This window comes from Anolis sagrei, chromosome 5 (genome assembly GCF_037176765.1).
Source record: "Anolis sagrei isolate rAnoSag1 chromosome 5, rAnoSag1.mat, whole genome shotgun sequence".
Classification (NCBI taxonomy): domain Eukaryota; kingdom Metazoa; phylum Chordata; class Lepidosauria; order Squamata; family Dactyloidae; genus Anolis; species Anolis sagrei.
In genome coordinates this window covers 135,610,633-135,623,368 of record NC_090025.1, presented here as the reverse complement: position 1 = coordinate 135,623,368, position 12,736 = coordinate 135,610,633, and the positions used below count along the sequence as shown (strand labels likewise).

General features: G+C 42.0%; 1 protein-coding gene across 1 annotated transcript in view; it reads right to left on the bottom strand.

Annotated features, from left to right (window-relative positions):
- Positions 1-11,962, bottom strand: part of CNTN1 (contactin 1) — a 207,829-nt gene extending 195,867 nt beyond the window's left edge. The window contains exon 1 of the mRNA XM_060777601.2: positions 11,815-11,962. The gene's annotated coding sequence lies outside the window, so the exon portion shown is untranslated. The remainder of the gene's footprint in view (positions 1-11,814) is intronic.
- Between the last annotated feature and the right edge of the window lie 774 nt (positions 11,963-12,736).

Here is a 12,736-nt window from a genome sequence, read left to right as displayed (position 1 = left end):
TGCTCCCCACCCTTTCATCATCGCTCTCAGCTGCCCCATTCCCTGCAGCTGAACCCAGACCCCCATCCCTCCACCTTTTCCAGCATCTGTCAAGACTTAGATCTTGCCCCGGTTGCCACTCTTCTATAAACCCCTCAAAGTCATCGCTGGAGGTAGGCTGGGTACCGATATCCCTAATCGCCTGTACACGGGTCCAGTCAAGCTCATCCTCCTCCCCCATGTCACTCCCAGTCCCATCACTCCCTTCAAAGCCCATGAAGTTTTCATCCTCTGTAGGAGCACTAAGTATATCACGGATACCCTTCCTTTGAATCTCCTCGTCAGATTCTTGTTCACGAGTAGCCCGCTGGACTCCCCTACTTTCCTCCCCATCCCCCATTTCACAGTCGGAGAAACCCTCAAAAGTGTCAGAATTAGTCGGGGTCATGATTATCTCTCTAATCCGCTTTCACTGCTCCTCCTCCTCCAACACCTGCGCAGCCCTCTTCTCCCTCCTACCAGTAGTAGCAACATTACCATCACGCTGTACTACAACAATTTTGGTAAGTTCATACATTTTCCTCAACAAATCATCTTTTGCTGGCATATTCAGGTTTTTCCATTTTTAAGCATATAAGATTATCACAGCTGTAATCATATATTGAAGAATTATTCCATATTACTTCACTTGTGTCTTCACTGGTCCCAACAGATAAAATTCTGATCTGATCTTTTCTGTAATGATATTTTCAAAATGTCCTTTTTATCATATATATTTCTTCATATATATTATATATATATATATATATATATATAAATTTTCTGTGCTTTTCACTTGTCAACATCATATGATAAAATGTCTCTGATTTCTGGTCATATTTTGGATATTTACCCAAAGTGTCTTTGCAGATCTTAGAAAGTCTTTGTGGTGTAAGATACCACCTATACATATATATATATATATATATATATATATATATATATTAAAAAACCCTTTCAAATCATAATTCAATGTAAACAGTAAACTTTTCATCCACATTCATCCCCCATTTCTCCTGATACAACTGATTATAAATATTGAATTATTTATAAATATTTAAAATCCATCTTCAACCACTTCCTCTTCCAGTTCACCTTCAATAAGATTTTATACATTTTAAAAGTTGAATTTCACATTCTAATTAAGATGTTTCAAATTCATGAATATCCTTTTTAAATATTTCATTAAGTTGTCTATATGATAAAGTTCAAATTCTCCAAACCCACCATTTATCTGGGTGATATCTATCACTTATTCAAAATACTTTATTAAATATGACATCATATATCAAACCTACTCTAAATATATGCCATGTTTTCAGTCTTTTATATGGCACTCTTAGACAACTGTTCTAAACATAATTTGGATAAAGCAATTTCCCCTGATTTTCCAAGCAAACACATTCAGTTTTAGGCAATTAGAGTACGAAGGGAGAGATCCAAATGCAGATATGCCCATCTTACCAATGTGAAAATTAAAAACTGATTTGTGTAAGGAAAATAACATGAACCCCATATATTTCAATCTAAGAAAATAGTCTGTAGGCAAGGGAACTGGCACTGCCCTCTCATCTCTATATTATTCCTTTATGCCTGATCTATTACCATATGGATCTGAAGCAATATCGGAAAGCCAGGCAAAGGCAGCTTCCAGTGCCTGTAATCTGACTTTAAATCATAAAACAGTCATTATAGGTAATGACACTTCATGAAATGCATACCTTTCATAAACCCAGTTTGCACTGAACACCCATTTTGAAGGGTGCAGAAGGGCAAATGATTATTCAGCTGTGAATTCTTAATGCTGATAATGTTGATGTAATTCTAGATAGCAAATTGCAGCAATTCTGTATAATCAACTATGGGTAACATGAGAGGCTTCTGCAGTCAGATTCAAAAGAGAAAATGTGAAGGAATAGAGGCCATCACTTCCTTTGAATTCTTCAATAATGTGCCAACACAAATGCAGGTTTGTACAGATCAACCACGTTTAAGGACTGGTTCAGCTGCTTGCAAAAACTCCAAGAACATTGGATAATAAGACAGTATGAATGGAAGAGGAACAGCTGTGCTGGATCACAAACCTAGAGCTGTCTTAACTACAAACCTTTCTTTATACTTGTCCAGCATTCTGAGAAATGTGTCATATACCCTAATTTCAAGAAGTATGTTTTGGTCATGTCCAATTCATTTTAGTCCATCTCATCTTTATAATGAAGTACAATGTGATCTCTCTTTTCAAGTCTGAGCCATGAATATGGTGATAATAGTTTTGAAAAAGAAAAATTCCATAAAGTGTTCAGAAACAAAAACCAAGTATGTAACCTTAACAGGCCATATGGTAGGCTTGGGCTGGGAATGTGAGAGGGGAAAACTACAAAATATAGTTGTCAGTACTTGGAAAAAAATCATAATGTTTGCATGCATACTTGGCAGCCTATCCAGCTGAGTTCACTGTGAATTCTTCCCTAATATGTTAGTTCAATATTATAATTCTTGTTACTAGTTTCCATTCAATCAAAACAACAACATGCTAGCATCTGGAACCATTTGTATGCAAATAATAATTCTTCTTTTCCACCTCAGTCCAAATAAGCTGTTTCAATTCTAAACCAGTGCCTGTCATCAGTAACTAACTGGATGAGGGCAACCAAACTGAAACGTAATAAATAAAAGAAAGAGGCACTTCCGATCATTTGAAAGGAGGATCAGCATAGCAGCCCGGTGTCCCAATTTGGTAGGGCCAAGTCCTGATTAATTCTCTGTCATCCCACTTTTTTGGCTGCTTTTAAAATGTCCTACTTTCTCTCTTCTCCTACCTTCACCTTACTCACAATTTGAAATTTGAGGTCAAAGTCCAAAAGTAGTTCAATTGGCAGAACTGAAAGGGAGAGGCAAAAATCTTAATTTCTAGCAAGCATAAGAAATGTAAACTGCTGCAGCAAGTGTTAAATCTTATATCTGGAGTAAAGAGGTTTCTAGGCATCCATCTACTCTGTAGAATTAGGCTGGATCTACACTGCTCTATATCCCAGGATCTGATCCCAGATTATTTACTTTGAACTGGATTATATGAGTCTATACTGTCAGATAACCTAAGATAAGAAAATAATCTGGGATCAAATCTTGGGATATAGTGCAGGGTAGATCCAGTCTCTTTGAAGTTGACATCATTTCTACTGCCATGACTTAGTAATAAGGAACCATGGGATTTGCAGTTTGGTGAGAAGCCAGGACTCTTTAGCAGGATGGCTAAAAATCTTGTCAAAATCTCCCCAAAACTATGCTACACGCATTCATATACAGAAATATTATCCCCAAAGGAGCTGAAATTTTCTCACACCTTGCCATTTGTATTCATTAGTTGTTGAACAGGTCTCTCCTATTGCCATTGGAAAAAGCACACTCACAGACACTGAAAAATTGGCCATGTAACCCAGAATATCAAGGCAGATAATCCACAATATCTGCTTTGAATTGGTTTATCTGAGTCCACACTCCCAGATAATCCAGTTCCAAGGTGCATTTTATACAGCTGTGTGGAAGGGACCTGACTGCTGCTGCAGAGCATAATACCATTACAGTGACAGTTATAGGGCCTGGAAATTTGCCATGAAAAGGTATAGTAAGTAGATATCTAATGAAGATGGGTTACTCATTTAAATAGTGCCCTCTGTCCCTTTTGTGGGCTTACCAGGTTGGGGGGGGGGGAGAAGCCTTGTTAGTGACACTATTTTATTGAATTATAAGTATTATTTTATTGAAAGATAGGTTAAGCAATATTAAAATAAGTTAAAAGAAACAGAAAATTGCTAACAGAGTTGGCAACAAAGCTAATGTGACATAATACTATAACTGTATTACCATCAAGTATCGAACATCATCCATGAAGAACCATAAATTGATAGCTGACTTGAAGGCACACATATCATCCTCATGATTTGTAGTAAACATGCACAAGTTAGTGTTTTGGGTTCAGAATGGCTTTGATATCAAAGACTTCTCTTGAGATGAATTCAAGAACTTGTGGTTTTGAGATATACCAATTCATAATTTTTAAAATTATTAAAAACAGCTCCTTTGAACAGCAGCAAGAAGAAAGCATTGCATTAGCATAGCTAGAGACATTTAAAATGAAACCACAAAATATAATTTGTGGTCTGTAATCTCAGCTGGGATTTAGAGAAGGAGAGACTTCCTAGACCAAGCCTGGGTAATTAGAAAGCTTAAAGAAAAGATTCTGTCAGCCAGATGTGGTTGTACTACTACTATACCCATTATCTCTCACTACTTGCCATGGTAGTGAGGGAAATAGAGGCCAACAATATCTGAAGGGCTGTTATTATTATTATTATTATTATTATTATTATTATTATATTTATACTCCATTTTATCTCCCCAAAGGGGACTCAAAGCGGCTTGACATAAAAGCATTAGTATACAATTTAAAATATATAAATACGTAAAAATTAAAACACAACCAGCCCTAAAAAAAAGTTCATAGTTAAAATCCATCAAAAGAGTTAAAATCTACAGTGCCCTCTGACTAGATCTTAAACACCCTTATTCTGTCACAGTTACCCACTTTTAGGTAAATACACTCAACTGTGGGATGCGGAACCTGGTCAGAGGTCATGACAGACCACTGCAACTCCACCTTCTAGGCCTCACCTGCTGATACACAGGAAATCCTGATGGGCAGAGCTAGGTGCGATTACCCACCCTTCCCACCCCAGTCTCATCCAGCCAGATACAAACCGGATCAGCATGCTCATCCAGAATTAAGTCCTGTATGGCAATTGTTTTTCCATTCACTTATCTGGCATTCAGCAGAAACACTTTCAACCTAGAGGTAGGGGGGCTGTCACCCTGCTTATCCAAGCTATTAGATATAGGAGACAGTTTGGGGGCAATAAGCACTCTATTTCACTCCCCATTTTGTTGGTACTGAGACTGTCTCCCCCTTCCGCATCTCCTCCTGCCCTATATGACTCCGATGGCTGCCCCACAAGTCTAGGGACTCACTCCCTCCATAGGAAAACATATCCTTCTTGTATGGAGCAGGCTAGCAAGTGGCAAGTGAAAACCCCTATATAAAATCAGGCAGGGTGAGGTAATTGGCCCTCATGCCACCCTCAAAGGAGCAGCCCCCTTTGTTGGTGATCCCGTCCCACAGGCATGCTGCTTTTATCCCCAGTCTGGAGGCAAGCAGGTGCTGGTGGTCCAGAGATTGCTTTTAGTCAGGGCCTCAGTCTGTGAAGAACCAGTCCTCTGCACCAGGATCCAATGTCAGAGGCAGCCCACAATAAGCAAATGCTGCCTTCTCCTTCCAAGCTCCTGGCTGTTTGTCTTTCTGACTCTTCTTGATGGTGCTTTTCCCTATCCTTCAGAGCTATTCTTTAAAACATTGGAAATCACTTAGTTTTTGGTCCTGGAAAATCTAGTTGAGCCTACAAAATATACAGAAGGACTCAACTTCTAAGCACTACTTTCTAAGTATACTGTAGTACTATCCCCCATATCCACAGAGAACATGCTTTTGATTCTACAGTGAAAACGGGAAAATGGGTATAATAGAGAATCCTGTTGAATTGAATGGGTCCCACTGGAAATAGAGGTATCCTCTATAGGTATTTGCTTGACCTCTGGGATAATTTTACTTTAACTTCTGGTAGAATTGCTTGAAAGACCCAGAAAAGTCATGTTTTGTTGGATTCTGACACAAGGGTCATACCATAACCATAATTCTATGCCTCATAAACAACTATACTTTCAACAAACAGCAAGAAGATCACATTGGCCTTCTGAGCACTCTAACTCTGAAACCCATTCAAAGTAATTACAAATGGATCATTTTATTGATGAACCCTTATACCATAACCTACCAAGATCTTTGTTATGAAAACGAGGATGAGTATTTAGAAAATTTAAGAACTTGCTGTCCAAGAAGGTGATACCCAGGTAAAGAATATTGTTCATTATTATGTAAGATATCAAATTAGAAAATCAGAGTATATAATCAGAGGAATGTAAGTGAGATACAGATTGTAAAGTGATGGAGATGGGAAACCTGGGTAAACCCCATGCACATCACTCTGACAGCAAAATATCAATGTGATAGGATAAGTTTGCTGGTTAAAAAAACTATGTCAAACAGGCATGATGACAGAAAGCAATCTATTAATCCCTATTCCATGTAAAATATTATCCAAATATATTTTAATTAAAAATTTTAATCAAGAATGCCAGTCTCTCAAAGTCTTATTACCAGAAGTGACCAGGGTGTTGAGAGAGAGTGGTTGAAAAACATGTATAAAAGATCATATAATTGTGTTTGAAATCAGCCTTCCCCCAACCTGCTTCTCTACAGATGAGTTGGGCTACGATTCCATTACTCCCCAGCAGGACATGCTGACTTGATCTGCTGTGACCAAAACAAAGATGGTGGCAGCACTCATGCTGTTACAACTGGACAAAAAAGCCGAAAGAGCCAAAGCCTGCTTTTAAAAATGGATCCGTACACAACCCTACTATGCACGACAATTATCTATACTTTTGCACTCTAATTGTTTTTATGGTCTTAAACAATTTAACATATCATTTTTATTAAATTATAAAATTCTATATTTATTTTCCATTTTATTTTTGAGTAGTCATGAATGAGACATACTGAAAGAATAACTTCAATCACAGTCCAATAAACGCATTTCTTCATCCTTTCTTTTTATTTCCTAAGTAGAACTAAGTGAGAGAACTCGTAAGTGAGAGATTGGGGGAATATTTTTTTTCTGTCCCCACCAGAAGATTTGACTATAACAAACATGATCTGAAACATATATAACATTTTTTTAAAAAAAAATGCAATTCATATAGGGTTATCAAGAAAACAAATTTCAGTTTTCAAATTACTCTATAAATATATACATTTGTAGACAAAATCTGTTAAAATCTAGGTGCCTTCTGCAATGCAACCAGTTGTTACCCAAAATCACTTCAAACAGCTACAGCAGATTGATAACTGATATATGAACTACAACAAAAGATATTCATGCCTGTATTATACATACACTTCCCCCCCCCCCCCTCTATCTATAATGCAGTCCTGAATAGATTTTATGTATATTAATGAGAGCTAGCATTGTGCAGTGGTTTGAGTGTCAGACAATGATGTTGGAGATAAGGGTTCAAATCCGGATTCAGCTCTGGGAGTCCTGGATGACTTTAGGCAAATCACACTCTCTCAGCATTGGAGGAAGACAAAGGCCAAACCTTGTGAACTAATTTCACCTAGAAAATCCCATGATAGGTTCACTTTAGGGTCACCATAAATTGGAAACAACTTGAAGGCACAAAACAACAACAAATATATATCAACAGCCAGGGCCGTAGCTAGAAGAAAAATTCGGGAGGGGCTGAAAATTTTGCGGGGGGGGGGGGGTTGAAAATTTTGCGGGGGGGTGAAAATTTTGCGTGGGGGGGGGTCTGAAACCTGCCTCCTAGCTCACGCTGAAGCAAAGAGCAGAGCAGGGGGCAGAGCAGCCTTCAATAGCCTGCAGCTCCGCCCCTGTCAACCACCTCCACCAAGTCTGGCCTCCTTAATGAGAGCATTCAACACACACACACACAACTTGGTTGCTTCACTACATTGGTTATTGCTGCAAGTAATGACAGTGTGAATAAATATTTGCCTGAGATGGTGCTTGCAGTTCTGGAGGGACTCTTAATTTTTTGCATCTCATAGACTTAGCATGGGGATTGGGTTAACCAGTTAAAATTCATGAGTAAACCAGGTTTTTAAAAAAAAAAAAATCTGAAACATTTCGGGGGGGGGGGGTTGAACCCCTAAAACCACCCCCTCGCTACAGGCCTGTCAACAGCATATATATGATACAAAATATCCTACTTAATAAACAAAATTACATAGTTCAGCCTTTCTCCACCCAAGTAGCTCTGAGAAAGTTCAGTCTGCTTTTATTTAAGCTTCCATTTCCTCCTGGAAACTGCTGAAATTTGAGAAAAGTTAAATGCCACCTTCCAGGGTACCCCTTGCTAAAGAAATGAGTGGGGTCACCATAATTTAACAAGTGACTTGAAGACACACATACAAATACAATATTGGACCTAGGTCCTAAGGTGCACACAATGCAGCTTGACCTCACTTTCACTGACATAGCTCAATGCTATGGAAGCAAGGGAGTTGTAGTTTGGTGAGAAACCTGCACTCTTTGGGAGAAAAGGCTATGACCTTGTTAAACAAAAAAATCCCATGATTCCATTGCATTGAGCCTTGGCAGTTAAAGTGGTATTAATTCTACAGTGTCGACATATCCTTATACACTGCTCTTTCAAGCTGTTTTCACAATATCCAGTAACACATAGAATAATACAGTTCCTATAAGAATCATCCTTTCAATCTCTAACAGAAATCGATAATCCCTTGCACAGGGTTCGACCGATGAACATAGTAACTGCTTCACACTGGATAATTTCTCTACAGATGTGAAATGCCACACACTACTCTAAAGCCAGCCTCATGCTGAGTCTTCTCTACAGTGAACACTCCCATACATTCAGGCAATGCATAAATTGGCAGCTGCTTGTGAAAGCCTGTTATCCCACTGAACATGTCATCTCTGTGTGTATGTGCAAAGTCAAGTCTGCAAAAAATCCTGTTCTGTCTGCTTGCTGTCCCTTTTCTGCAGCAAAACCACACAATCCTCCTGAGCTCCAGTGCAGCTGAGACATGGTTTGAGAGACATTGTTGTCATTTTCTAAAGGTACATTGGACTTTCGGTATCTGCTGGGATTTGGTTCCTGGATTTCTGTGGATACCAAAATAATGGATGCTTAGGTCCCATTCTATACAATGGCATGATAAAATGGGAGTCCCTTATATAAAATGACAAAAGCAAGGCTTGCTTTTCAGAACATATTTTTGGAATACTCAATAATCGGCAAAATATATGCAATGAAATAATATTTTAAATACAAATTAAAATATAATGCAGTAAAACTGGGTTATATTAACTTAGGTTTGTATTTATTCATCTTCATGTGCTTTCAATTCCTGTATTTCAATATAGATATCAAGTCAGTGCAGAGTTTATGGTAGGGCATAGTATGCGGTATAGTAGATCGAGGGAAGTCACAGTGCCACTCTCTTCTGTTATGGTCAGACCTTCCCTGGAATACTGTCTCCAGTTCTGGGCACTGCAATTCAAGAAGGATATGGACAAACTAGAATGTGCCCAGAGACCAAAACAGTCCAAGATTGGGGAGCCCAGCCCTATAAGGAAAGGCTGAGGCAACTGAGTCTGTTCGGCTTGGAGAAAAGAAGGCTGAGAGGGGACATAAGAGCTATGTTTAAATATTGGAAAGGGTGTCACATCAAGGAACTTGTTTTCTGCTGTTTTAGGACCCTTCCACATAGCCATTATAACCCAGAATATCAAGGCAGAAACCCCACAATATCTGAGTCCACACTACCATATAATCCCAGTTCAAATCAGAAAATCCAGGATTTTATACAGCTATGTGGAAGGGCCCTTAGGGCCCTTCCAGACAGGTCCTATATCCCAGGATCTGATCCCAGGTTTTCACTTTAAACTGGATTTTATGATTCCCCACTGCCAGATAATCTGGGATAAATGGAAAACCTGGGATTAGGTTTTCCATTTATCCCAGATTATCTGGCAATGAGGACTCATATAATCAAGTTTAATGTAAAAACCTGGAATCAGATCCTGGCATATTAAGATAGATAGATAGATGATAGATAGATAGATAGATAGATAGATAGAATATCAAGGCAGAAAATCCCACAATATCTGCTTTGAACTAGGTTATCTGAGTCCACACTGCCATATAATCCTAGTTCAAAACAAAAAATTGGGGATTTTATTCAGCTGTGTGGAAGGGGCCTAGGACATGGAGCAATGGATTCAAATGGTAGGAAAAGAGATCCTACCTAAACATTACTTCCTGATAGTAAGCGCTGTTCAGCAGTGAAATAGTCTGCCTTGGAGCCTGGTTCTCTGGAGGCTTTTAAACAGAGGCTGGATGGCCATCTGTAAGGACTGCTTTGATTGTGTGTTCCTGCATGGCAGGAGGTTGAACGGCAATAGGAGTCTCTTCCAACTCTAGGATTCTATGATTAGGTGGGTCTGTTATGTAACAGCAATCTCCCAAGCAACTAAAACTACATTTATCCGGGTTTTTACTGAGGCCCCTTCTACACAGCTGAATAAAATAGCCCTAAATCCCAGAATATCAAGGCACAAAATCCTGCAACATCTGCTTTGAACTGGGTTATCGGAGTCCACACTCAGATATTGTGGGATTTTCTGCCTTGATATTCTGGGATTTAGGGCTATGTGGAAGGGTCCTCAGACAACCCAGTTAAAAGCAGATATTGTGAGACATTCTGCCTTAACATTCTGGGATTTAGGGCTGTGTGGAAGGGTCCACAGATAACCCAGTTCAAAGTAGATATTGTGGGATTTAGGGCTATGTGGAAGGGTCCTCAGGCAACCCAGTTCAAAGCAGATATTGTGAGACATTCTGCCTTAACATTCTGGGATTTAGGGCTGTGTGGAAGGGTCCACAGATAACCCAGTTCAAAGTAGATATTGTGGGATTTAGGGCTATGTGGGTGGACCCTCAGACAACCCAGTTCGAAACAGATATTGTGAGATATTCTGCCTTAATGTTCTGGGCTTTAGGGCTGTGTGGAAGGGTTCTCAGACAACCCAGTTAAATGCAGATATTGTGGGATTCTCTGCCTTGATATTATGGGATTTAGGGCTGAGTGGAAGGGTCCTCAGTCAACCCAGTTCAAAGCAGATACTGTGGGATTTTCTGCCTTGATATTATGGGATATAGGGCTGTGTGGAAGGGTCCACAAATAACCCAGTTCAAAACAGATATTGTGGGATTTTCTGCCTTGATATTCTGGGCTTTAGGGCTGTGTGGAAGGGCCCTCAGACAACCCAGTTCAAAGTAGATATTGTGGGATTTAGGGGTATATGGAAGGGTCCTCAGACAACCCAGTTCAAAGCAGATATTGTGGGATATAGGGCTGTGTGGAAGGGTCCACAAATAACCCAGTTCAATGCAGATATTGTGGGATTTTCTGCCTTGATATTGTGGGTTGCAGGGCTGTGTGGAAGGGTCCCGAGAGCCTACTGTATAGTCCAGATGTGGATGATGGGATCCCTGGGTGCAGGGCCCGTGGATACAGAGGGCCGAGTGCATCTGCCTGTCATGCCAGCTGCATTGCCTGGTTTGAGCCCAGCCTCCGCGAGCGCACCCAAGGCGTTACGCAACCCGACGGGGCTGGGGAAGCAATGCGCCTTGGAATCGGGGAAGCTCCAAAAGGAAGGGGAAGCCTTGGGGCTTGGGGGGCGATTCAGGCGCGGGATGCAGAGAGGGGGGCTCTGGAAGGCGCTGCGTGAGGCGACGCGGTGTCATCCCTGACCCACATTTGCTGCATCCTTTTTTTCCTCCCGCGTCATCGCTTGCTGCTGCCCTTGGCGAAAAAAAGCAGCTTCTTTGGGGAGACTTCAGTCTCAAAGTTGGGCCCCTTGAATGACAGCTTCTTCTCGGCTTTGGACCCCGAAAGTGAGGAGGCACCACCACTTGCTAGGGCGCCCCTCTTTTTCGGAGGCACGCCCTTCCCCAGGAGGTCAGAGCTGGCGAGGGCAACCCCCAGCCTCCCGCAAACCCCGAAAGGTGGGCTTGCTTTTCGCCGCAGTGGAGGAAAGCCACCCAGAAAGGGGGGGGGGAGGTGAGGCTTACCTGGTCTGAGGGGATGCTGCGCTGGAGGCTCAAAGGCTGGACCGGCGAGTGGCGAGAAGGCTTCCCGCCTCAGCACCTGGGAAGCGCGAGCCCACCCACTCACCCTCTCGCATCCCTCTCCTCCTCCTCCTCCTCCTCCTCCTCCTTGGCAACCAACCGCCCGCCTTTGCCCTGGGGGACTCTGTGATTTGCCAGCCGATTGGGGGGCTCGAGGAGCACGGCGGAGAGAGGGGAAAGCAAGCCGAGCACTGATTGGACAAGAGTGATGTCACTCTGGTGCCTGGCAACCAGCGGGGGGGGGGGGAGAGACGTGACTGGGTCTGAGTAGCGCGAGCGCCTCAGAGCTGAGAAGACCCCCGAGTTCAGAGGAGGAGGCCGGCAATACTGATATTACCAATTAGGGTGGATTAGTATTCATATTTCGAGGTGCCCCCCTTTCCTCCCTTCAGCCCCCCCCCCCCACCCCCTTGAGAGGTGGCAAGGAGAAGCCACCGGCGCGCCCAGCAATTTCCTATTCGCAGTGACACATTACTGCAGGTGGGCTCGGCTCCGCCTCAGCTCCCGTGGCGCATGCGCAGACGCGCCAGAGAAGCCCCTCGCCCTGGGATTTCTCTCAGGAGACTCCCCTCCAGGAATAAGGGCGCGGAAGAGGTGTCGAAACATCTCCCCCGCTTTCCCCGCTTCCAATGGGAAGTGAGGCAGATAGGGATGCAGCTCAAAGAAGGCACCCAGGGATGCTGCTATGGCATCGCGAGGCTATTTAGAGGCTTGCAGATGAGGAAAGCAGACCCAGGCGGTGACATCAAGCCACTGCCATCTGGGATGTCCCCTGCAGCAGGGAGGCAAGAGGAACAGTCTGTGCCAGAAATGAAACAAGCAAGAGAGAGGGGAAGGGGGAGAGGGGGGGAGCATTCTCTCCTGA